Raw genomic sequence first — 27,904 nt, 5'->3', positions numbered from 1 at the left:
GCGATGAGCTGTCAAAAATTCAAACGGAGATAATAATGACAGAATAAAAAACAATGCTTATGCGGTTTCATAACTTTCAAAGACTTTAATTAATTTCTTTTTAATTTCCTCGTCGTTTTTTTTTTGTAGCCTGTTGAGGGAATTCATTTTTTCGGTCCCCTCCCCGTTTAACCCAAAAGTCCTAGGGAGGATTTCGCAGAAACAAAAAGATCTCCCCGGCAGATTAATGTAATCATTCTGTAACAAAAGGGCACACAACGTTTTATTTATTTTATTTTGCGAAGCCCGCTATGGTGTTTAATTTAAAAGAAGAAAAAAAAACGAGAAAAAACTTTCCGCAATAAACGAACAATGCAAATGTAGTCGCATTCGAATTAATTAATGAAATACCACCTACATTTAGGAATTTTCTGATTTCGTGTGAAAATATTTCTCGTTTTCAGAGATTCCATCCCTTTTTATCGCAGCCTACGCTCGAAGGGTCGTTAGCAGCCTCCTGTAATTAATCATCCAATATTATTCTTGTTTCAGGAGACGAGCATCATCATTTCTGATGGGAAACATGGGGACAATAGGCAGACAGTGAGTACTCTTAATTTTTATTAATAAACGGAAATATTTACATGTGAATTTCTTTTCGAAATAGAGTAACACAATAACATATATAAATTATAACAACTAATTAACACCACGTTTTAAATGTATAAGTGACGGATTTAAATTTAGTTACTCGAAACATGACTGACGATCACCAAGCACGATTATTACTTAACGATATAATATGTAATTATGTATTTTCACATTATGAATTGTTTTATTATTTTTGTTGTAAATTTTCATTATTAAATATATATTAAATCTCCCCAAAATATGTAGATCTGGATAAAAAGCCGCGTAAAAATCGCGATGCAAAACTCGCACTTTCTATTTTTTGACTAAACAGTGAATGTTTCTTTGTGATTGTTGACCAATTATCGTTAATGAGTGTTTTTAAAATACAATCCGTTCACAAATGAGAATCGTAATATTAAATACGAAATCAAAATAGGATACATTAGACTCTAATACAGAATCCATTTAACTACAATGAAGAAGAAGAATTCGAGCTGACAACCATCGAAAAATAAAAATTGATAGAATTATCATGCGATAGCTCACTAAAACAAAAGTTTCAAAATGAAACCATAATTAAATTTTGGATGAATCTTAGTGGAGAGTATGAATCTTTGTATTGCAAATAAATGCAAGTGCTGCTACCGTTTGTAACGTCTTATTTATGCGAAACGGGCTTTTCGGTACTAGCTGCAATGAAAACCAAATATCGAGCCAGGTTAATAGTCGAAAAAGAGTTACGAGTGGCACTCTCCATATTGCCCCCAAGATTTGATAAACTTTGTGCCTATAAACAACATCATCCGACGCATTCAATTTTGATGTGTTTGATGTAGTTTAATTAGTAATTTAGTATAAAAATAAATATGTATACGTGTTCGTATAAATTTTCGTTATAGCAAAACCTTTTTATTATTCTGTCTATTGTAGAGTTCAGTATTTTATTTTTAAATAAAGGTTTATTATTTAAAACGTGTCTATATTATTATATCTATTAAAAAATAAAAGGTAGGGAGGCGCGGAAAAAAAATTTTTTTTTAGGGAAAGTTTGGAGACCGCTGCATTAGAGTGAAACGGTTCAAAATATGTTACCACTTTTTAAACTTTTAAATAACTGAAAACTTCTTAGTGAAAGTTTTCTTATCTGATTTTGTATCTTTAGAGATATGTATATGTAGATTTAACAAGCAAGAGTTGAGATATCATTTTTAGTTTTTTTTTTTTTATTAATTATTTTATGTACAAAAATCAAATAAAAAATATTTTGAATACACATCAATCTTCTAATTTTATTTCATTTAAATTTTGCAAAGGATCTATGGTTTGAATTATCTAAATTATCTATACGAGTAATTTGTATGTGAATCAAATTCACACTATTTAATTCCAAATTGTTAATTATCTAAAATTAAATTTGATATTCAGTTTCGTTTGGATATCAAACGTCACACGTCAGTGTTACATTTTGCATGAACTTAAACATTAACATTATAAAGCTTTGATTTTGTGTAATATGTACAGGTATAATAATAATGTAACCATGAACGGACAGGTTTCAACGTGACAGCTTTCAATTGAATTCCATTGTGAAGCTTAATTATGCAGGTACATACATTATATATAATTTGTAATGTCATTCAAGATTTGATATTCGGAAAGTAAATGCATTTGTAAACTCACATTAAATCTTAATCTCAATATTCCTTTGATTTTATTGCTCTTACATATGTACGCTACGAGCAATTTTAACAATGTAGTGTTTTTTTATGGTCCATAAATTCACTGAAAAGCTAAAAAGTGGCTGCACAAATGTAACAATGTCATGAAGTTTGCGAAATGCTCGGTCGAATTGAATAGCAAGGTTTTTATGATGAAGCATAATATCATTGTAGCGTTCATTTGTAGATTTGTTGAGTAAAAAGTTAAGTTTGCTACTTATTTTGGTATATTATATGTATATGTATTTATATAATAGAAAACGATGCATCCGATGTTCATTTTTGTTATCATTAAAAAGTTAAAATCGTTTGATCAAAAGAAAGAAGTTTTGTATAGAACGTGATGTTCAAAGGTTTTATTTTTATTTTTATTCACTTTCTGCGAAGCGGTTCATCAGTTAAGAGAGCAAGGCTTTTACGACTTTTTAATCCTGCTTTAATCTTTCGCTTCCACTCTTGCCATGCATTTTCATTCAATTTCAGTTTAATTGTAATACTTAATCTTGAGCTGTATTTGAGATAAACATACAAAAAAAAAGTCTGCATTTAATACGCAAACCTTAATAATCTACCTGCGATATCAGATACAGCTTATGAACATACGTAGATTTAGCATGTAGACAACTTTGAAAATAGCTTTGTTCGAATTGCATTAAAAATACAGTCGTCTTTTATATTCAATTCATATTATATCCGAAATTGCATAGATTAATGACTACAAACGCTTTTTTTATTTAAATTGTAATGCAATTGAATACTCTTAGTGATTTTCTCAACGTTGGGACGTATCTATAGTTATGAACATTTATTTATTTATTTTGATTTAAATCGATAATGTACTTTACGAATTGCACGAAAGCGACGAGTGTTCTAATACAGATATAATACAATAATAGAATTAATACAAGCATTTTTATACAATGCGAATTCATATAAACATCATCCAAAGTGACATCTATGGAGAAATTTATGTAGCATTTTATTATAGAAATTGGCGAAACTCAAGACGCTGAATAACTTGAGATTTGCAAGAAATATTGGAAAGGAAATTCCAATTTACAGGAACCGTTTCAATGAAAATCAGAAAAAATTAGCAAACTACGAAAGGAAACCAATGACCTGGAGTCACAAACTAAGATCTGGCCAACAGCTACTAGTGGGAATCGAACCGTGACCACTCCGCTTGAAATCATAATATTCTAACCACTAGTCCACGCTGCTGGTACATAAATATAAATACTAGGTTTTTTTTTTATTAACATACCAATGGTCAACATTACATAAGTACCGTTGACACAAATGCATTATACTTTTATTATTATATTATTCAAGCCCAATTACAAACATCGATCATCAAACATTACACTCATCATAGAGACATCTATGAACAAATTTTTGCAGCATTTTTAAATATCAACAAATTTTGCGAGAAATAGGACAGGCAATTTCCAATAAAATCTGTTACATTTGCAAACTCTGAAAAGATATAATCAACCTTGGATTTACGTATCCAAGGTCTGGCCAGCAACGAAGCCACATTTAACCAGTTGAGAGCATTGCATGGTCTGTGTTTTATGTCCTTAAAGTAAAATTTGGAAATTCACATGGTAAAATTGGAAAATAAATGAAACTTTAATAGTAAAGGATATCTTGATAACTGCCTCTTATTTCAATGCACATATGTATGTACATTGAAGCTCAGAAGTCGAAGTATATTTATACCATTAGCCAACAGTGTGGCTTAATGGTAGCGTGTATGTTTAGCACCAAGTGATCAGTGGATTCGATCCGCTATACTGCTGGTTAGATTTGGGGGTATTTGTGACTCCAAATCGATCGTTTCTTATCAGAGTTTGCCAATTTTATCTGATCGTTGTTGAAACGGTTCCTCAAAATTGGCGAAAAATCATCTTTCCTGCTGTCAAAATTCTTCTGTATTTATTGTGTGTATAATTTGTAAAAATTATGTACAAAATCTAAATCCATAGATGTCTCAATGGATTAATTCTGTAATTAATTAATTGATTAATTGATATTTCGTGTTCTTCAGCTTCTGGAAATACAGTGAATTTATGTAATAATAAAATGCTGCATTTTTTTAAATTAATTGTCTAGGAAGGCGCATTGGAGTCTTCCTGTCAAGCTTTCCTGGTATACATATGTACATATATGTAAAAATAAAATAAAACAAATTTGTTATTTTAAATAAAATTTGAAAATAAATTATTTTTACTGAACAATCTACTGAAGATTGGGTCAGGCTGATACTGCTACCATTTATTCGTTTTTCAACTAGAATGTAAAGTTATCTCTTCCTTTTTGGATTGAGTTTATCGCCGCGGCTCATCTTAAAACACCATAAATTCCGTCATACGAAAATGTCTAGCAATTCAGAGCCGAAAGATTGCCGTTTCCAAAGTAAGCTAAGTATCTCCAATAGCGTTTTGTGTCAAACACGTGAAAGGGGGTTAAACAGATAGCACTTTACGACTTTCACAGAACATTCCCATAGTTCATAGCGAGTGGGGACACTCTCCAAACGACCAGTTCACTTCTTCATCAGAGCTAGTAGTTGCCTAGCTCGTTGTCTTTTATGTGCTTCTTCTTCCACCTGCACCTTTGTCCTTCAAACGGCGGAGTTTGTTCTCACTTGCATTGTTAAAACCCAGTAGACAGCTGACGTTTATTCGAGTCGGACAATGGATTTTGTTGTTAAACAATCCTTCATTGTGGACACAACGCAGAATCCCTAAGGGAAAGCGAGGCTTTCCTACAGTTTTTCCTCGTCCTATGTACATATGTACATATACATATTCATTGCGTGCAAATCCTTTGTGCAATTAATTTTGATTGAAATTCAAAGGACATCTTGACACAGGTGATTGTTAGCGAGGTTTGATTCACTCAATTCAAATGTACATGAATATATGTACATGCATATGTATGTTGTGTAATTTGATTATGTTCGACGAAATACGTGTGTTAACGTTTGGGATGATTTATTTACGGTTTCTTGAAGTGTTTTTGAAATCATAGACAGGGATGATTAATGCTTGCGCCGTGCAAAATTAATGGTCATAAGTATGTAGGTATGGGTAAAAGCTCTCTTTTCAAAACAACGTTTTTAACATCGAGTGTTCTTTATGTGTGTATTTTGGAATCTTAACCCTCCCTCACCGAAGTGGGGTATGCAAGTGCCCCAATTTTTACGTTTTTTGTAAAAACTATATGGTTTTCAAACCCAATATTTCTTGTATTCCCAGAATGAACTACAAGAAATTTATTTTAATAGATTTTAATGTGATTTATAAAAGGGGTACATCGTTTAAAAAAATACATTTATACGTTCCAAAGTATGATTTAAAGGCGGTAGTGATAAGTCATGTTTTTGACTGTTTGCTTGCATATTCTTGTTGATCGATGAATCAATGCGAGAGAAAGAGACGGCTATATTTTCTTAAGCTATTGTTTTTGTCGCTTTTGACGCGTGGCTATTGAGTCATGCAGTCACCTGTTGGCCTTACTTATGTACGTCTGCATGTCGATGTTTAACGTTATATTTTAATACAAAAATAGTCAAAAACATTCTATATGACGAAAACTTTTTTTATGTTGATGTATAAAATGATTAATAAGATATATATTGAATCCATTTGTATTGAAAAAAGCTGTATTTTGATTAAAAATTACTGGGGGTCTTACTCAACCCCGGTTCGAGACACTCGTACGATCTCGACGCTTCGTCCTTCAAAGGTTAAACTCAATTTGGTTGAATTAATATTGATTATATAGCTTTATTAATATTTCCGTCAATTATAAATTATATTTCAAAGCTATTTTAGTATCAAAATTCTAGGTTCTTTTTTAATGTCCTTCAGATTTTAATCAAAGAGCTGAATTTGATTTTTTAATCAAATTTAATAATATTTGAAACGAGACTTATTTTTAAATTTCCATCTCGAAATAATAATGTGATATGATTTTTCTTAGAATTTCCTTTAATAAATATGAACCGTATTACATTATAATAGGTTTTCTTTTCATCATAAAATTAGTGTTTTGTGAGGAATTATTCAAATTCGCTTTTAATAAATATCATACTTCAACGTATTAAATTAAAAGCAATTTTCTCTCCAGACAATAATCGTCTCCTGAGCGGTTAAAATTTAATTTAAGAAATGGTTTATAAATAAATTTATTATTAACACTTGCGGCATTGTGATGGATAGCGAGTGACCCGGACTTATATTTAATTTTATTTCTCCAAATAAATTGAATGCAGGGTCTTCATCTATATATATATATATATATATATATATATATATATATATATATATATATATATATATATATATATATATATATATATATATATATATATATATATATATATATATATATAGATGAAGACCCTGCATTCAATTTATTAATTTATTAATTAAACCTCTTAATAATAATATTCGTAATTACGATTTATGAAGTATGAAGCGCCAGTGTGTAGTTAAGGAAATGTGTACGTTGGTAATCAACTTGCGCGCACGCATGCCAACCCTTATATTACGTACCACTCAAACCAACCTTACATTACGTACCACTCATAACAATCCAACATATACATATATAACAACTATATGTTGGATTGTAAACTGTACTATAATTTAATTTGATTATTAAGTATTAATTTGAAACTGAAACATTCACTTATTGAAAGGCATCGAGAAACAGGAACGGGAACGGGAATTGCATACGATAGAGCAATGGAACTTTCAGGATTTATTATATGCATGTCCGGGAAGCTTACTGTGAAAATAAATCGGCCAAAAACGGAAACGAAAATGGGAAATATTGCAACGCAATAATTTCAAATGTTTTCGAGTGGCGACATGCGTTGTTAGGGTAAAATAAACAAATAATTGAATAATTACAAATGTGTTCGCTGCCTGCGTTTCTCCAACAAATGGGAATGGGAACGGGAACGGGAACGGGAACGGGAAATATGGGAATGAGTGGCATTGCAACGCAATAATTTCAAATGTTTTCGAGTCGCGACATGCGTTGTTAGGGTAAAATAAACAAATAATTGAATAATTTCAAATGTGTTCGCTGCCTGCGTTTCTCCAACAAATGGGAATGGGAACGGGAACGGGAACGGGAATTGCATTCGTTATTGTGGCATTGTAACGCATGCCAAAAGAACGATATATAATACATATATATAATCTTTCAAACTGATTAGAATGTAAATTGAGACTTTTTTTAAATTGTAAATATATATTTGATAACATTCAATAGCATATCAAAATAAACTCAATTAATTTCATTATTTTCGTATTATTAACTTGAAAAATGATGCGAAAAGATAAAACTCAACAACGTAAAGATACACAGAGAACTGAAAAAAAAGCTATTTCTTTGAAACTTTGGACAATCTTTATTGCGGATTTAACAGCATCGAATTCCTTTTTATGGCGATAAAATATGAATTATATACAGATAACTACCGCTGTTGAAAAACGTCGACAATACTCATCGAATATATCTATAGTATACATGTTTACTAAACTCCTTAAATAAATTCTAAAATACACCGTAAAATAAAGTGAAGCACTTCTCCGTATCAAATATATTATGTAACGAAGCGGAGAACGGTATCAATTTTCCACCACTCCCTTAACAGCAAGTTTTAATTACTTTAAGTGGCGCATTCAATCCTATCGTTACCGTTAACGATTTTCCACTTACGACTAATACACGCTTGCTAACACCGGTAGAAAAAAACAAAGCAAAAATGACGAACTACACACTTGACAGAGGGAAAGTTTCAACCCTGCCTCGGACAAGTTTCAACCCTTTCCAATCTCCACAGTCGTCACAAAACGACCGCCATTCCAACAAAGAGTCACACATTCGACTTCGACAATATCCAATTTGGCCACGGTCATAAAAAAATATTAATTAAACGCGGTAATTGCGCGTATATTCCAACCGGTTATGCGCTAACCGATTACAGGGGCTGTATCTGCCCGTCGTAATCTGGCCAGAGCCCCCCCCACGGTACCCCCTTAATATAGCCATTAAACGGGGCCCCATTATGACGTCACGATCGTAAAGGTGAGACCACCCCCTTCCACCCCTAATGCGGGGTCTCCATCCCCTTTTCCCGTTCGTCGGGCGCGTTATCTCTCCTCTGATGGAACAAGTTAATCAAATCTCGCACGAGCTGAATCCAAAAACGAGGCACATTTATGAAAGCCTCCAAGGACGTGTACACGTGCTCTCGAATATCGCTGAAAAATAGGACGTATACACTTTCTTCTTTTTCCTATTCAACGTCGACTCGGTGATGTTTATATTTGTTATGTGTTTAGGTGCGGTTTTCCCAAGCAGAGTTTCCACGTGGGTGATTATTCAGGCTTAAGTGGTTTGAACAACACTTTGAATTTATAAACAAGTTCTTTTTATGCGCTTTATTATTTGCAACGTTTTATTAAGTAGTTTTTTTTTGTTTATAATTATCCTCTAATATATATTATATATAAATGCGTTTTTTTTTGTAGTTTTTGTACAGCTATCTACTAATCTGCGTATGTAAATCTAGAGATTTCGTTTTGAAACTAGCAAATTTATGTTATACTGTTTCAATATACTCAAACTTTGTCTGTAGACTATATTTAAAAAAAAAACTGTTTATTTGCAATTTTTTTTCAACTTTCAACCATTTGACCTATGCCGTGCAATTTGGCAAGTTTGCCTTAATGAAATTTACATATACACATGAGAGTTGAAACTATAAATATTTAAATATTAGAGATAACGAGAACCTATAGAGCAAATTTTATAAAATATTGAGTGAAACAATTAAAATCTGATATCGCCATATCAAGGCGAAAAGGTTGAAGATAGATTATGGTAGCTTGCCGTACCGTCATAGACGTCACCGTATCCGAGATTCTGGATATTTGAGACGCATTGTATACGATATTTTATCTCCAACGTAATGGCAGACGATACATTAACGTATATTGATGACCAAAATGAGCAATATGGCAAAGTATGAAAACGATCGGATAAGAGATAAGAGATATAAAAAATTACCACTAACACGAAAACCATTTGAACTTAACAAGAGGTAAGTAAAAATAGAAGCAATTGATTACTGTTTAGAATAAAATCGTTGTTTTCATTGTTTTAAAATAGATTCACTCAGATATAGTCAGGAAATATTTATGGTAATTATAAAATATGTATATATAAATAAATAAAAGTTTTTATCAGTTTTTTTTCAAGAAAGGCTAAACTACTGGTTTCCTTTTAAATTTGAGAAATTTTTCAATTATGCTAAATCTACACTTCCGTATTAGATATCTAGATACATTTATCAATGCGTTTTAAGCGATGTAACTTTCCTTCATACGTATATATTATTTATGTAATAAAATTATTAATGTATTTGATAAAATAAACCAGTATAATATTCAGACAGATAGAACACATATGTTTTATAGCATTATAATCATTTTTAATTGAAATTCTATTTAAAAATAATCTGGAAATGATTCAAATTTTTCACTATCAATCGTCCATTAACTTCAGTTGTGGGGTCACGGGCTCAATTCCCGACTGTGCTGCTGGCTAGACCTTGAATATGTGACTCCAAGGTCAATCATTACCTATCAGAGTTACCAATTTATCTGGTTTCATTGGAATGGTTCCAACAAATTGGCAAACCTATCATATTTCTCAAAAAATCAATGGTTAGCATGTAATGCCTTCAATTGTGGGGTCACGGACTCAATACCTAACACTGCTGCAGGCCAGACCATGAATATATGACCCCAAGGTCAATCTTTTCCTATCAGAGTTTGTCAATTTATCTGATCTCACTGAAATGATTACAAAAATTGGCAAACCTCGAAAAACAAATGGTTAGCGCATAATGCCTTCAATTGTGGGTTCATGGGCTCAATCCCTAACACTGCTGCTGGCCAGACCTTGAAAATATGACTCCAAGGTCAATAGTTTCCTATCAGAGTTTGCCAATTTATCAAATTTCACTGAAATGCTTCCAACAAATTGGCAAACCTGTCCTATTCGAAAAAATATATTAATAAATTAAAATTCGAGTTTACAGCATTTCGAATTCCTTAATTTATAAAAATGCTCCTTGCAATTGGCCTTGAAAAACACTACAATATTTAACCATGATGGTTTTTAGGTTAAAATAGTGTATATCGCAATTTGAATGGTTTTGTGAATTTTTGTTAAAATCAACACAGAAATATCAAACATTACATTCATAAATACGCGAACAGATAGCTATGAAATTCAAGAACCGATTTGAAATATACTATTTATAAAAATTTCACGACGATTTATTTTACATATATTTAATAATATATTAATAATTTACAAGTGCGATTCGTTCGAAAAAAAGGACGGACGTAATATTATATTTCGGCCGTTTTACAACGTTCTTTATAAATAATACGGTTCATTGTCGTGGGCGATTTTTATTCGAGTACATTTTTCTACGACCGAAAGGAGGAGCCTTTCGTCCCTTTATTATTTATACTTTTATTTTTTTGCGATCAGAAACTGCGGCCGAGCACTTATCCTAACTGCTGGTCTACGTCTCGTGGGTCTGTCCCTTTTACATTCTCAAATCCACTACAGTCGCATGTCGTTTATCAATTTTTTTCGGCTCATCCTCGAATACACAATGCTTCGGGTGTATAAATTTCAGAAGGCAAAATCAATACATGGAAAGTGAAAATCGCAATAAATCGGACATTATCTTTCACATTGACTTGAAACTTATATTAGCCATTAGAGCAAGATTGACATTTGTAGTAATCAATTCAAATAATAACAAAGACTTACGGTAGTTATTTTATTTTATTTTAAATGTTTAATGTTTGTTGTAAGTTAAATGTTTGTTGTAAGTTTTTGTTCAAATCATCTTTAAAATACAGCCAAACAAACACACACACACACACACAAATCTCTTTTGCATGATCACAATTGCTACTATGTACATATAATATATATAGATATCATGTATATGTATAATATCGATATTCTGTGTGTGTCTGTCTATCTGTCTGTCTGAGATAACGCTCGCCGTACTGTAATAATAGTCGTTTCGATTCGACATATGTATGTACATATGTAATTTTATATACATATAACTAAAGTCTTTTATACCTATGTATATATCATTTCTTCTACATCATATGTACATATATATAATATTGCTATTCCATCTGCCTGTTTGTCTTAGATAACGCTCGTCGTACTATAATCGTAGTTTCGATTCGACATACATATTTACGTCACTGCTAAAACGTATACGAAGATAAAATAACAAAAGAAAAAAACTTCTATATATACTAATCGATGCCAATCTTTCCGCTTGGCTGAGAATTTACCGCCAACTATTGAAAATGTATTTAATTAATTAGTTTTTCTATCGGTTTTTTATATTGTTTATATTTATGTATGTAGGTAGGTAGTTTTTACCATTTTTTTTCATATGACACAATTAAATATAAATATTAAATTAAATATATTTAAAAGATATTTGAAAAAAATCCGACTCGTGCGGATCGAACAAAGGACCGACACATTTATTTTTATTTAATAACTTAATATGCCAACACCCATGCGATGATATTTCATTTGGTACAAAACCAGTATACATATGTATGTGTAACAACCAACAACGTGGACTAATGGTTAGCATATCATGCTTTCAAGCAGAGTGGTCACGGTTCCAGTCCCACTAGAGGCTGCTGGCCAGTCTTTGATCTGTGACTCCAAGTCAATCATTTCCAATCAGAGTTTGCCAATATTTATGATTTTCATTGAAACAGTTCCTGTAAAATTGGAATCTCCTCTCCTATTTGTCTTGCAATTCTCAAGTTATTCAGCGTCTTGAAGTTCGCCAATTTGTATAATGTAAAAATTTCTCCATAGATGTCTCTGTGATTGATGATGAATTCGCATTTATATAAATGCTTGTATTGTATAAATGTTTGCATCAATACTTTGCAATGTTTGACTATAGATGACGTATATAATGTAAAGGTATATATAATAATAATTATTTATATATAATTTGGCGTATTTCTTGATTTATTTTAGTACACTTGTCACATTGGAGCGATCTGTAAAGACGAATGCATTTGTATATGAACAATAAGCATACAAAATCAAAGCAACGTAAGTTGGATTTTTTCCGCAGACATTTTCTCTTATTCGATGTAATTGCAAAATATAACGGATACTCTTTAAGAATACATGAAAAGGCTCCAAGTGATTGTACTTTCAGATACATTTGAAACAAATACACGCGGGATCATTATCCTTTTTGGCTTTAACCGCCTTCGTGCTTCCTCCTACATCAAAAAGACTTTTCCATTCTCCCTCGCATTTCCCTCAAACCGTGGAAAAGCCTGGTGAGGTGACGTGACTTTCCTCAGAAAGTCGATTACGAAAACCCATCGTGTCCTCGGGGAGCGTTTTTTGAACCTGTTTCACGTCGCAGCACCTACCCAAAACCAGACTCCATTATCTGCTTTATGTGTAAATTGTATTTATAATATGACTCAATTTGACGCACAATATAATCCGATATAAGTTACAACAGGGATCTTTAACCTTCTTTGTTTTATAGACGCTTTTGCCAGTCAGACGCAAGACACGAACACATTCTCAGAATGAAGTTTTAAATACATAAAATAAAATAATAGCAGTAGTATGGTATTCGACAAAGCATGTTATGTTGTAAACCTATTTCTTTTATTTTCTTTGCTATAAGAACGTCTTGGCCATAGAACGAATATACAGCATCAGCCATTTCATTTTATATAAACATGTTTTTATCATTTTTTGCGAAAAAAATATATGAGATATAATGAGAGCTTATAATGCAAATTTTATAAGATGTAATGTGAAAATGATAAAGTTATAGGCGTTTAAACAATTAAAATCTGACAAAACGAGTGGGGGACGGAAAATCAAACAAACTGGCTATTGGGTTAGCTGTCACCATCTCCAAAATTTTTGGATTCTAAAACGTATTTATTACGATGATATATAACCATCGACTTAGCGGACCCTATCGAATATAATTGAAATCTCTGTCGGCGGCCAAACCTCGCAAAATGGCTAAGTTTCAAAGCTATCGGCAAAGTGTAGGTAGTTTGTCAGACCAATTGATGGAGTGAATCTAATAAAAACCTTATAATAAAAAAATCGTAGCTTTCGAGAACCAACGAGTGTTTGTGCGGACAATTTTTCAATAGGAGCGCAAAACAGAACGCACACTCGAAATAAATCATTGACGCACCAGGCTCGGCGGGAATAATTATATAGTATAGCTTCTTGAAAATGAAAAATAAGAACAACATAGACGTGTTTTTACAAATGGACATTAAACCAATATAGCTTGCCTTATGAGACGAAAATAAGGCTTACATATATAAAGGAAACCCAGAATTTTCAATTAATTTTTTAATTAGATTCCAATTATTATGTGTTTTTTTTAACAAATGATATACTAGTTCATCCAATTAAAAAAAGTGTTTTGTTTTTAACAAAATATCAACTAGTTCATGTTTGATCAAATCAAAAGCTTTGATAAAGTTTATATCAGAAAGAAAAGCACAATACAACTTTCATATCATAAGAATATGTAGTTCCATAGAAGTATTCACAAATAAAATTTTGTGTTTCAAGTCAATCTAAAAATGGATCATTCAAAGTAAATAATAAAGGAAAACCAGAAATTTCAATAGATTTTTTAATTAGATTCCAATTATTATGTGTTTTTTTTAACAAATGATCAACTAGTTCATGTTTGATCAAAATCAAAAGCTTTGATAAAGTTTATATTAGAAATAAAAGCACAATACAATTTTCATATCATAAGAATATGTAGTTCCACAGAAGTATTCACAGATAAAATTTTGTGTTTCAAGTCAATCTAAAAATGGATCTTTCAAAGTAAATAAGGTTTATATAAAGAAAAACCATAATTTTCAATTAATTTTATAATTAGATTCCAATTAATAAGTGTTTTTTTTAACAATTGATCAACTAGTTCATGTTTGATCAAATCAAAAGCTTTGATAAAATTTATTTCAGAAATAAAAGCACAATACAATTTTCATATCATAAGAATATGTAGTTCCATAGAAGTATTCACAAATAAAATTTTGTGTTTCAAGTCAATCTAAAAATGGATCATTCAAAGTAAATAATAAAGGAAAACCAGAATTTTCAATAGATTTTTTAATTAGATTCCAATTATAAAGTGTTTTTTTTTTAACAAAAGTTCAACGAGTTCATCTTTGATAAAATCAAAAGCTTTGATAAAGTTTATATCAGAAAGCAAAGCACAATACAACTTTCATATCATAAGAATAGTTCCATAGAAGTATTCAAAAATTAAATGTTTATTTTTCGAGTCAATCTTAAAAAAGATCAATCTAAAAATGAAACCGTCAAAGTATTTTTATAAACCCCAAGGTATATGTGGATCACTGGTTAAATACCCCTGCCTTACATGGACCCCTGAGAAAAAGGGACGTTTATCATGTTTATTTTCCGAGTTAAAACCGGCGCGGGAGATCCATCAACCTCCTATTATTATATTATTGTAACGCGTTTAGACTCGAGTTGTCATTATTCATCATCAATCACCATTTAGGTCGACTTTACGTACTCGTATATATGTATATACTTGTATGCGACTCGCTGGCGAAGTGCTCTGCCTCTATCTGAATTGTTTATAGCGTCGCGATAAGCGCAAGTTAATTCAGAATGCGAAAATTTTCGATGACGTTCATAATTTATTTGACAGCTTTATCAAACATCACCCTGCAAACTCCCCCGGAATTCACGAGACTTTAAATTTTGAATAATTTTCCCCGTTTTATTCACCTCGATTGCGTGCATTAGGCTTGACGTAAACACCCCAGCCTAAACTCAATTGTAAACATTATACGAGGTATAATAAAAAAATACGGAAAATCGATCGTTAAATTAGATCACTTTATCAACAACTCATGTAATTCAACTCAACTCAACGTAATTTTCATGGTGTAATGTACGTATGTATGTATGTAGACTGAAATGAAATAGTGATTATTGTGAATCATTTTAAAAAATATACTATGAACTATTTTCTAAATACTCAAAGATAAAATATTACATGACAATTTTGCTTCAAATTCTGAAAAAAATTATAAAAATATATAGTCGAGTTTTAACTATGTACGATTTTTAACTAGGTCCGTAAATTTTAAATGAAACTAAGTCTAATTTGATCAGTTTGGTCAATAAATTATTTTATTGAATTCATTAGAACTTTTTGATTTTTAAATGCTTTGTATTATTTCTAAATTATGTTCACAATACATCTTATATCTATTTTAATAGCTACTGATCTACTGATCATTTTCTATTTTACAATTTTAATTTAATTTTGTTAGTAATCATGTTATTATTATTTTCTTATGTTAATGTACAGCATAATAGGAAAAAGAGCTCAAAAACCTATTTACAATTCTTATAATGCTCATAATATATCTAATACATAATATTAATTAAAGACTCTCTAAAGTCGATGATCTAGAGCAGATTGTGTTTAGGTAATCTGTGTTTATACCTGAACGGTATAGAAATTTTGTTGTAATCGCCGAAACTCTTCACAAGTATGTTAGTATGTATGGTTATTAGTGATTCTGTCATAGAATCTACTGGTTTTAGATAAAATAAAACCTATGTACCTTTATATAGGATAATTGCAGTAGTTCGTGATTTTTCACATAGCTGATAATTTATTATAATTTCTACTGTATATTTTTTACTGTACATTTATAATAATTACCAATTATTAATTGTGATTACTGAATAAAATATTTTAAAATTCACAGAAAATTAAAGCGATTTTCAACTTTGAGTTACATTTTGTGTTGTACATCCATTTTACATTTCTGCAACAGTTTTACGATCTACAAAATTAAGTATTATATATGTATGTGTTAAAGTTTATTTCAAGTTCAAAAAAATAAAACTACATATTATGCTTATGGTGCTTATGGTTCAAAAATATGTATGAAAAAATTTAACTTCCATTTTACATTTTTTCAATGGCTTTAAAATCAACAAGATTAAGTATTATTGTATTTATTTTATTTTAATACAAATATACTACAGTGTTCATTATAAGTACAGTCTTCACAGGTTACTCCAATATAACACTGTGACCAGATAATACATAAATAATACACATTTTATATAAAGATACATACATATAAAATATATAGAAACACACTATTAAAGAAAAAAAATCAAACTATTATTCAGGCGTAAAAATATCCTGCTTATGGTCCAAAAATATGCAAAAATTTAGCTTCTATATAAGTGCATATTCTATTTTTAAATTAGTTATATACATATATACCCTTTATAAATTAAAACGAGGTTGAATTTTCGCATGATCACAAAACTCTTCTATTCTTACTGTGTACATATGTAGATACAGTAAATAAGCTTATTGTAAAAAACTAAATGTATGTAAGCTTATTGTAAATCATATTAACAATTAGATACAACATAACTTCTTATTGAATACTTATCTCGCAGATAAAACCCAGTGAAGAGATATACTTTTAGCCGTGAAATGTCAGATCTGACATATTTGGCCAAAAATCAATATATATCGTGTATTACATTACATGAAGCTAGACGCCAAATTTGAAATTTATATATACATATGAGAGTTAAAACTATAAATATTTAAATATTAGAGATAACGAGAACCTATAGAGCAAATTTTATAAAATATAGAGTGAATTATAGGCGTTTAAACAATTAAAATCAGATATGGCCATATCATGGCGAAAAGGTTGAAGATAGATTATAGTAGCTTGCCGTCACGTCATAGACGTCACCGTATCCGAAATTGTGGATATTTGATACGCATTGTATACGATATTTTATCTCCAATGTAATGGCAGACGATACATTAACGTATATTGATGACCAAAATGAGCAGTATGGCAAAGTATGAAAACGATCGGATAAGAGATAAGAGATATAAAAATTACTACTAACACGAAAACCATGTGAAATGCAAAGAAGGTATGTAAAAAAACAGTGGACATTTATAGAGTTATTTGATTTGTAATGGCTATACAAAGGTTCTATTACACATCTGTTATAGGTACTTTTTGTGTTTTCCCCCTGGTATAATATGTATGTATGTGTATGCATGTCAAATTCAAAATTGAATAGCGATCCCAGCTCGTCAATATCTAATCACACGATGTTATTTGACCGCTAGTTTAATACTCAGGTATAATAATTTTCCATAAGATAATCCGTCAAAGGGTGTACACCACTTTAGAGGCCATGTTCGATTATTGCAATAAACATCCCCTAATCGATATCCAATTAGGCTTTACGAGTCCCTCGGTGCCTCGATAACATTATCGAACGAAATTGTGTAAAGTTTAATTGAATTGTCAGGTATCAAAAGCGGGCAAACTGATTTTTGAACGAGAAAAAAACCCGCTCATAATACCCTCAGTTAAATATTACGAGCGAAAATTAAATTTCCTTCAATCGAATCGGAACCATTTGATTTCACTGCAAATTATAATAATGATGTTTGATTTTCGACTTGAACGGTTCCAATCGTTCTTATGTACTTTATATTTTATTTTATTTTATTTTCACATAGATATACATATACCAGGAAGGCTTGACAGGAAGACCCCAATGCGCCTTCCTAGACAATTAATTACAAACAATGCAGCATTTTATTATAACATAAATCACTGTATTTTCAGAAGTTGAAGAACATGAAATAACAATTAATTAATTACAGAATTAATCCATTGAGACATCTATGGATTTAAATTTTGTACATATTTTTTACAAATTATACACACAATAAATACAGAAAATTTTTCACAACAGAAAAGATGATTTTTTTCCAATTTTGAGGAACCGTTTCAACAACGATCAGATAAAATTGGCAAACTCTGATAAGAAATGATCTATTTGGAGTCACACATACCCCCAAATCTCACCAGCAGTATGGCGGATCGAACCCACTGATCACTTGGTGCTAAAACATAGACGCTACCATTAAGCCATACTGCTGACTATGTATGTATATATGTTAAATACTTATTTTATAGTTATTTTATTGTGTTTAAGATGATTGTGTGGTCTCTAATTTAATTGTGTAAGTCTCTCTTACACGGTGTAAAGTTTTAATATGCTTTGGAGATAAAGCATTCATTCGTACGTGTGTAATCTGCCTAGTTTTCACTTTGGAATCAAAGTGACAGTTCAAAAAGGACGATAAAAGAGAATGTGAAAAAAACCTTTTCTACTTTATTTTATTGTGTAATCGCATTTTTTTGGTTCTATTCGGGTTTACGTCTGCGATTTTCAACTTACACTTTGAAATTCTCATTTATTTAAACAAATCTGGTCGAGGCATCTCGCGTGTGCTTGTTTGCTTTAATACTTTGTGGTAAACTTTCAGTTTACATAATCTAGATTTAAAAATTTATAAGTATATAAATACTAATGAAGTACTATTATTTATTTCAAAATTTTCAAATGATACAGTTAATCGCATAGAATATATATTACATATAGTATATTTCTCATTTGAATGGATAATCTTAAAATATATAATATTATAGCAGGAGTTTGATAAAATGAAAACAATTTTCAATCTAATAATGTGTATAGAAATATGAATTATATTTAACTACATATGTAGATAAATTACTCGGCGTTGCCCAGGTAGACGAAAGTTTGAATGAGGTCACCTTCACATCAAATTACATCGATACTTTACTATGTTATATTTGATTTTGATTTTTAAATGCTTTTTATTATTACCAAATTATGTTCACAATACAACTTATATCTATTTTAATAACTACTGATCTATTGATCATTTTCTATTTTACAATTTTAATTTAATTTTGCTAGTAATCATAGTATTACATTATTATAATGTTAATGTACAGCATAATAGGAAAAAGAGCTCAAAAACCTATTTACAATTCTTATAAATGCTCATTATACATCTAATACATAATAATAATTAAATACTCTCTAAAAGTACATAAGTAAATTTATTATGACCATTTATAAGAATTTATAATTGTTTTTTAACCTTTTTTCCTATTATTATACGCTACCATGATAAAACTATAAGCATCAATAAGAAAAAGAATGTATGAAATAGAAAATGATCACTGGATCCGAAATCGACTATCTAAAGCAGATTGTGCTTAGGTAATCTATGTTTATTTGGGTGTAGACATTTTTTTATAATCACCGAGACTCTTCACAAGTCTGCTAGTATGGTTGTTAGTGATTCTGTCATAGAATTTACTGGTTAGTTTGTTAGTAATGTCTGTAACTAACGGAATATTATTTATGGCATGCAGTTTTTTCAAGTTAGTATATATGGGTGTATTATAAATTATTTTTATGGATTTATTTTGTATTATTTGGAGCTTGGAAAGATTAGAATTCGAGGCGTTATTCCAGTCTATGTTATATACATTATAACATTTATCCAAATTTATTGAGAATTCTCGAGAAATTTTAGAAGTTAAATTGAGAATTGTTATTTCTCGAGAAATGAAAATCATCAATAATTAAGAATCTCTATGTTTGTATATGTATATCCTGACGGAAAAACGTACTTCGTTAATAAAGTGTCGAGTGTCCCATTGTAAATAAGAGTCTGGATAAAGTCAAAGATCTTTATTATGCTGTAGACTTGGGTGGTCTGTGTAAATTTGCATGTCGTAATTGCATTCGATCGACCATTCGTGTGATGGACGTTGGAGCGAAAGCCCACATTGGCATAGTGAGCTTTAGTTGGCGTTCGATTCGAAATTGTTATAAGCTCGTACTAATTTCGAATGGGTCAGTGAGCTTCCGATGTAAGCTAACCACACGCCTATGTCTGTGCTGTCGAATACAAGTACACCTTGGCTCAAAGCAATCGCACTGACTGGTCAATCCGAGCATTCATTAGTCAGTTTCGTCAAGTGAAATGTGTCTGTCCTGTTAATAGTAGGTAGCAGTAGGTGTTAAAGATTTAAACCCAGAACAGTGATGAAATGAAGACTTTAGGACATTGATGAATAATACACATAGATGGGCCCTGACGTGTGATTTTGTTCGGAGAGCTTGTCTTCACTAACTGAGGGGTGTGGGGGGTTTAACTAGCGGGGAAGTAGGGAAAAAATGGTATTTTTCCCTACGACGCAGCAGTACCTACTTACCTACTAAGAGAAACTGTGCATGCGCCATGTATTTTGCATGCGCCAAAAGGGAGACCAGTATAAGACGTGAGGGCGGATCTAGTGTATTATAAATCAATGCTTTAGGACCAGTTTTTGACTTAAAAGCACTAAAATCTGATCACCTCATAGCAACCCGACTTACATAGAACGTTAGCGGAATTCATAAAGGGTAGGAGCCAAAGAGCATTGGTGTAGTAAGCCACTCAGTCAAAACTAAAAAAACATAATAATTGGATTCAAGAATACAAATATATGTTTTGTTATTATTGGAATGTAATTTTTGTATTAATTTTGTATTGCATTCTGCCGATTCCCACGCCTTATTTCTTTTTATCGGAAAGGTTTCTATAATCACCAAAGCAAAGATGACACTGGCAGCCGGGTGGAGTAATAGAAATAAACAGGAATAGAAACGAGTTCGAATTTTCGCATGATCACAAAACTTCATTTATTGTTACTACGTACATAGATAAAGTAAAAAGTCAGGTCAAAAATTACGGTAAAATGCTTTCAGAGGATAATTGAGGGTAGCTAGAAGATATTGTTTGCGTATTTCTAAAGATTGACGCGTTTGCAATGTCCAGGTCAAAATGAGATAGAGATCAATTCAGAAAGTAGTCAAAATAAAATAAGAAAAGAACATAAGATGAGGCACGTTCGAAAGCTAGGAATTTGTAAACAACTTTTCATCGTTCCCAAATCCTTTATTAAAACCTTATAAGTATGCACATTAGGTATAAACCCGCCCTTTCAAATGCAGTTTTATAAAGGGCAGTGGTACAACTACTGGTTGAAAAAAAGTTGGGTCAAAAATTACGATATATGTATTCGATGCATTCAGAGGATAATTGAATTTTTCTAAAGATTGGCGCGTTTCATTGATGTATAATACACTAGATGGACCCTGACGTATGATTTTGGTCGGAAATCTTGTCTTCACTAACTGAGGGGTGCGGGGGGTTTAACTAGCGGGGAAGTTGGAAAAAAAAAAGGTTTTTCCCTACGACGCAGCGGTACCTACCTACCTACTGAGATAAACTGTGCATGCGCCAAAAGAGAGACCAGTATAAAGCGTGACCAGTATAGTGTATTATACATCAATGGCGCGTTTACAATGTTTAGGTCAAGATAAGATAAGAAAAGAACAAGATAAGGCACGTTAGAAAGCTAGAAATCATTCACAGACCCCTTCTAAGAAGTATGCACATTAGGTATAAACCCAGCCTTTCCAATGTAGCTTTAACAAAAAACAAAAAAATATTTTTGTATAATAAAAAATGTTTTATAAAATTTCTCGAGAAATTATAAAATTTCTCAAGAATTCTCAATTAGGCATTTTTCCGAGAAACACTACATATGTATGTATACATGTGTTAAGGGTGTGAAAATATGTCACCTTTGAAGTCGAAATACACCTCAAATTACCTCTGGTATGATAATAATGCTTATATCATTAAATAGATCAAGTATAATGCTTTGCAATAATAATAATTAGTTTGTATTATAACATAGAGTCAGACCGCTGTGTTGCGTCAAAGTGTATAAAATTATGTATTTAGTTCCGTATGTTGTTGGGCCAATCTGCGAATAACCGCAAATTCAAATTTAATTGTTCCGAGTTTCGTCGTTGTTCGGGATGCTAATATCATAAACAGACAGATTTCATACAAGTATCTACTTTTATGCAAAACTCATCATTGGATATAAGGATATTATTATAACCTTAAAAAATCTCGAGATTGAATTTTTACATGATCATTAAACACATCATATGTGCCAAGACTAGAATTACCTCATGACGACAAATAGTATTTTTGTGCATATGTAATTAAAACATAACAGTACATATGTATATATGTATGTAGTAGAGATATCTATGGACAATATGGTACTGATTTATTGGAACCGAACAATCAAGCTAGAAAAATTGGAAAATACCAACTGGCCAGATACGTATTTGTCTGGGACTGGGTATGCAATAGCTCTATGTACTTATGCACTGTGTGTGATCTATGTATGTGCTATGTTGCAAATAAATCATCTTCTTTTTATTATTACAAGGTTTTTATTAGTTTCACTTGTACAAAATTAAGTGTTCCATTCCTTAAACTCTTCAGATCACTTTGAAACTTTGACATTTTGCGAGGTTTGGCCCTCGATAGAGACGTTAATGGGATCCGCTGATGAAGTCAATGGTGAAATATAATCGTAATCAATTTACGAGAAAATTTTGGAGAAGGTGACAGCTCACCCAATAAACAGTAGCCTTGTTTGTTTGATTTTCCACCCCCCTCCCCCCTACTCGTATTGTAAGATTTTAATTGTTTAAACGTCTACAACTTTATAATTTTCTCACTTTATCTTATACAATTTTCATTATAGGCTCTCATTATCTTTCATATATATTTTTACCTCACTAATAGATTATATAATGAATGGTAAAAATATGTTTTTATAAAATTGAAATTGCCGATGCGGTCTCTCTTTTCGATCTCATCTACATATGTATCTTTGTTTTAAAATAACTAATTTCTACTTTTTGAATTGATTTTGAACTAAGAGCGTCTTTTCCGAACTGCGATATTTTACAAACCTTTTATTATAGCATATTTTATAAATCATTTTCATCCCACGTCGTTTTTGTCATCCCACAGTTAGAAGTAATAGCTTTCAAAACTTCGTTGTTGAAATATTGAAATAGAAAGTGCATCCACACATTTTGTAATAAAACTTGCAAGGTTTGTACAAAAAAATGCTATCAAAACCACGCCCAAATATAAGATTTAGTATTGTGTCATCGATTTCGTTTAACAGTCATCGGCGAATACATATGTAACGTCAAAATTGTAAATCGATCTGTTTCTACAGTTTCTGATTGCTTTGATCAATTTCAATTGTCTCCAGCATTTTTACATGCTGCGTTGACCCAAAAATTAGTTTTAGTATTAAAGTATTTTCAGTATTAAGTTAAAAAACTATAAAAACAAGGTTTATATTATGTGGTTTTATACTTTTTTACCGAGCAAAGCTTGATCTTCTCCATATTAGATGATACGTGAAAGCATTTTTTTACATACCTCCTTTTAGCTTCACTTGTACATTAATTTTATTCTACATTAATCAATCTCAAATAGTAGGTAGGAAGGATATTTAGCGAATTTTACCGGGAACCGTTTCAATAATGAAATCAGAAAAAATTGGCAAACTCTGATAGGAAACGATCGACCTGGAGTCACAAATATCCAGGTCTGACCAGCAGCACTACATATATACTCAGAAAAATTCTTTTCAATCGAGAGGTCAGCTCATGGGATTGAACCCGGCGCCTCTCGACGCTAAGCAGAAGCTTAACGACCGAGCTATGCTGCTGGGTACCATATATGTCTACCATAGAAATGCTATAATAATAGAAGTACCTTTACCGTCTCCATAACTACGAAATATAATCAGGGTCATTACATATTCAATACAGAAATAAAAGTTTTATTTTGATATATAATAGATCTATTTACATACCTCCTTTTTGCTTCACTTACGATTACAATTCAGGAAAAAATTTGCCTCTTATCCGATCATTTTCATACTTTGCCATATTGCTCATTTTGGTCATCAATATAAGTAAATGTATCCTCCGCCATTACGATGGAGAAAAAAAATAGTTTTAGACGCGTTTAAAATTTGAATTTCTGAAAAGTGCCTCACTTTATCCAGTTTTTAATTTTAAACATAGATGGCGGTAGTAAAATAAAATTATTGGTATTTTTATTCAAAATAATAATTTTTTCCGAGCTTCTGAAGAAAGTTTGCTGAATTGTGAAATAAAGGCACTTAACAATCTCAATATGTAGTATTTCTATAAATCATGGTCATCAAGTCCAGTTGCAAAGATGTTTGAATCTTAAAACTGTATATATGCATCTACGAACGAGAGGTGCTGTATTACATAAAAATTAAATCAGCTGATAACTAAAAATAAAACTATCACTGTTTGATCTGTGTACATGTGTAGCTTGTATTGGTTAGAAAGTTTGTTATGAAGGAATAAACAATGAAATTTGAGGTTATGAGTTGCTGCTGGCAATATGTATACTCACTTATGCCGGGAACGTTTAGAATAGCTTATTAATACTAAGATAGCTTTAATGATAAAATTGAAGTTGTAATCATATTAACAATGAAATTGCAATGTAATCCATATAGTTAAGAATAGTTTATCAATGTATGATTGTCCATAAATGAGTTAATGTATTTACAGAAATGAACTTTTCAATCATCAGATAAATTAAATCAGCTGATAACTAAAAATAAAACCATCACTGTTTGATCTGTGTACATGTGTAGCTTGTATTGGTTAGAAAGTTTGTTTTGGAGAAATAAACAATGCAATTTGAGGTTATGGGTAGCTGTTGAACTAATTGTATGTATGTAAGCTTATTGTAAATCATATTAACAATTAGATACAACATAACTTCTTATTGAATACTTATCTCGCAGATAAAACTCCATGAAGAGATATACTTTTATCCGTGAAATGTCAGATTTGACATCTTTGGCCATAAATCAATATATATCGTGTATTACCCTACAAGAAGCTACACGCCAAATTTGAAATTTATATATATATATATATATATATATATATATATATATATATATATATATATATATATATATATATATATATATATATATATATATGAGAGTTAAAACTATAAATATTTATATATTAGAGATAACGAGAACCAATAGAGCAAATTTCATAAAATATACAGTGAATTATAGGCGTTTAAACAATTAAAATCTTATATCGCCATATCAAGGCGAACAGGTTAGAAGATACGGGACGAACGCTTATTAAACGTCAGGGAGATTTACTTTCCGCGTGTTTAAAACGCGTTGTATACGATATTTTATCTCCAACGTAATGGCAGACGATACATTAACGTGTATTGATGACCAAAATGAGCAATATGGCAAAGTATGAAAACGATCGGATAAGAGATAAAAATGACCACTGACACGAAAGCCATGTGAAACGTAAAGGATACTCGTAACTATACTCCTCATTAAAACTCAAAAAATGTGGTGAATATAATGATGAAAGATCTTGAAAGGAATGAAAAATCTCGTTACGAAACTGCTAACTCAGTTGTTTGTGAAGTAGAGGTGCATCTTCAGAACGCTTAGAGAAACGGTTTCCAGATTCCTTAATACAATACGAGACAGTTCTGGAATTCAAAAGCAAAGAAGTTTTTCAGTTAAAAAAAGGAACTTTACGCGAAACCGAACAACCAGTGGCGAAAGATGCCAGAAGCGGCACAGAAAAGGCTCGTCGGTCAAAGAGTTGAGAGGCAGAACCTTTTTAGATTAAGGACGAGGCAAATGTACGTACAATGTAGGTATTATTTATTCTGGAGACACACATTCGAATCGCACGGGTGATATGGGAGACTGTCGGCTTATTGCCTGGGCTTGCTTGTTACGCGCGAAAAGATGCTCGGGCTTTGTCGTTCGTTGTACTGTGTACATGCTCCACTTGCCCACGTGCGTATACTTTGTATTATATACGTATATACTATGCAAGTATATATGTATGTCTGTATGTCTGTACGGATGTGGGTAAGTCGTTGCTCGGGTGGGAAGACGTGACGAATCTCCTCGAATATAATGCGAAATGTCCAAGAGCTTTTTCACGCGGTATTATGTGTGATCTTTATGGCTTTGTCGCATTTTATTTCCTAGAATATGTGGCAGATGGTGTGTGTTTTTTTTTTAGAAAATTGAAATTTTAGATTAGATATTTTAGTAATTTTGAATGTTCTTGACTATGGTCCAAGTTTATTATGATTTAATAATATTTGTCTAATTAATGTACTTTTAAATGCTGGTATTTTTACTTTAACCAGCAGCATAGATCAACGGTTAACATAATGTAACGTATGCAAAAAAGGAGCCGTCGTTTTAATTGGTTTTCAGGATTAACTCCAGGCTTAAGTGCAAGTCGGCTAACAATGAAGACCTCCGAATTGACTAAGTGGTCTGATCAAGCACACTCGTCTAACAGATTGCTCCAAAAGCGACAAGTGTGCTAAAAAGATTAAGAAGTACAAAAGGAAAAAATACAAGTTAAATAAACAAATTATATATACAAATATACAAATAAAATAAGGAAAAGATAACTAAATAAAACATGAAATCATAATTAAAAACACTAACTCAACCTTTCTAAATGGTCGCGACTTCCATAACTTAGGTAGTGGTGCAGAAAATGAAGAGAGACGTGACAAATGGCATCATCCAGTGAATTTAAGAAACGGAGGCCACGAGGAATGGGAGAATAACTAAAAGCCACAGTTCTAGCCAAAGGAGTGTGAAAAAGGGGACGATGGCGGGTCCATATCACACTCTCTGGAGCATGAAGGCCCAACTCAGCCAGGATAGACGGGGATAGATAGATGATATGCAGTTCCATGGTCCAAGGCACTCAGTCTCACGCTGTTAGTTCTGAGAACTCTAGTGGGAAGCGACCGAGTGCCGTTACCAACCATTTAGTGAATTCGGGAGTCTCCATTGTTAGCCGACAGCACTTAAGCCTGTAGATAATCCTCAAAAACCAATTATAACGGCGGCTCCTTTTAACATATGCTACATATGGTTATGCTTTTAACATATACTACATATGCTACATATGATTATTATATGATTATATTTTTTAAATATGACTAATATATAGGATCCAATTTATACATGAATGTAGCTAAGAAAATAATTAAATTGAAATAAATATCTATATAATTTCAAAACGGGCTAAGATAATGGTAGAAAGATAATTAAACCAACGAACAAACTAACTTAATTAGACTGCACGTTTTGATACAAATTTATAACGTTTAAAGTTGGCCCGCTTTTATATTTCCAACGAAACAACTTTGTCTGGTTTTAATTTTAAAATATAGCTATATGTACACAAAGTAAAGGCTGAAATGCATTGAAAATAAAATAAATAAACAGTCTTTGTCTTCGATAATTAAATTTATCGAATTTCTGCTATTTGTTTTCTTTCCTTCACGGTAAATTGAAAACGTAAACTGATTTTGTATGTTTTTGCTCCACGAATCCATCATTTAAAGAACGCTATTTATATATTATAACTACATATTAACCCTCCCACACAGAAGTGGGGTATGCAAGTGCCCCAATTTTTACGTTTTTCGT

At 31.5% G+C, this 27,904-nt stretch overlaps 1 protein-coding gene across 1 annotated transcript in view; it reads left to right on the top strand.

Moving 5' to 3' along the window:
* The window catches only part of GABA-B-R1 (gamma-aminobutyric acid type B receptor subunit 1), a 298,837-nt gene that overhangs the window by 74,977 nt on the left and 195,956 nt on the right, over positions 1–27,904 (top strand). The window contains exon 2 of the mRNA XM_077439559.1: positions 532–582. The gene's annotated coding sequence lies outside the window, so the exon portion shown is untranslated. The remainder of the gene's footprint in view (positions 1–531; positions 583–27,904) is intronic.

The sequence above is a fragment of the Arctopsyche grandis genome, chromosome 10 (assembly GCF_051622035.1).
Source record: "Arctopsyche grandis isolate Sample6627 chromosome 10, ASM5162203v2, whole genome shotgun sequence".
Lineage (NCBI taxonomy): Eukaryota > Metazoa > Arthropoda > Insecta > Trichoptera > Hydropsychidae > Arctopsyche > Arctopsyche grandis.
Note: the sequence above shows the minus strand (reverse complement) of the source record. Positions and strands in the feature narration are given on the sequence as shown.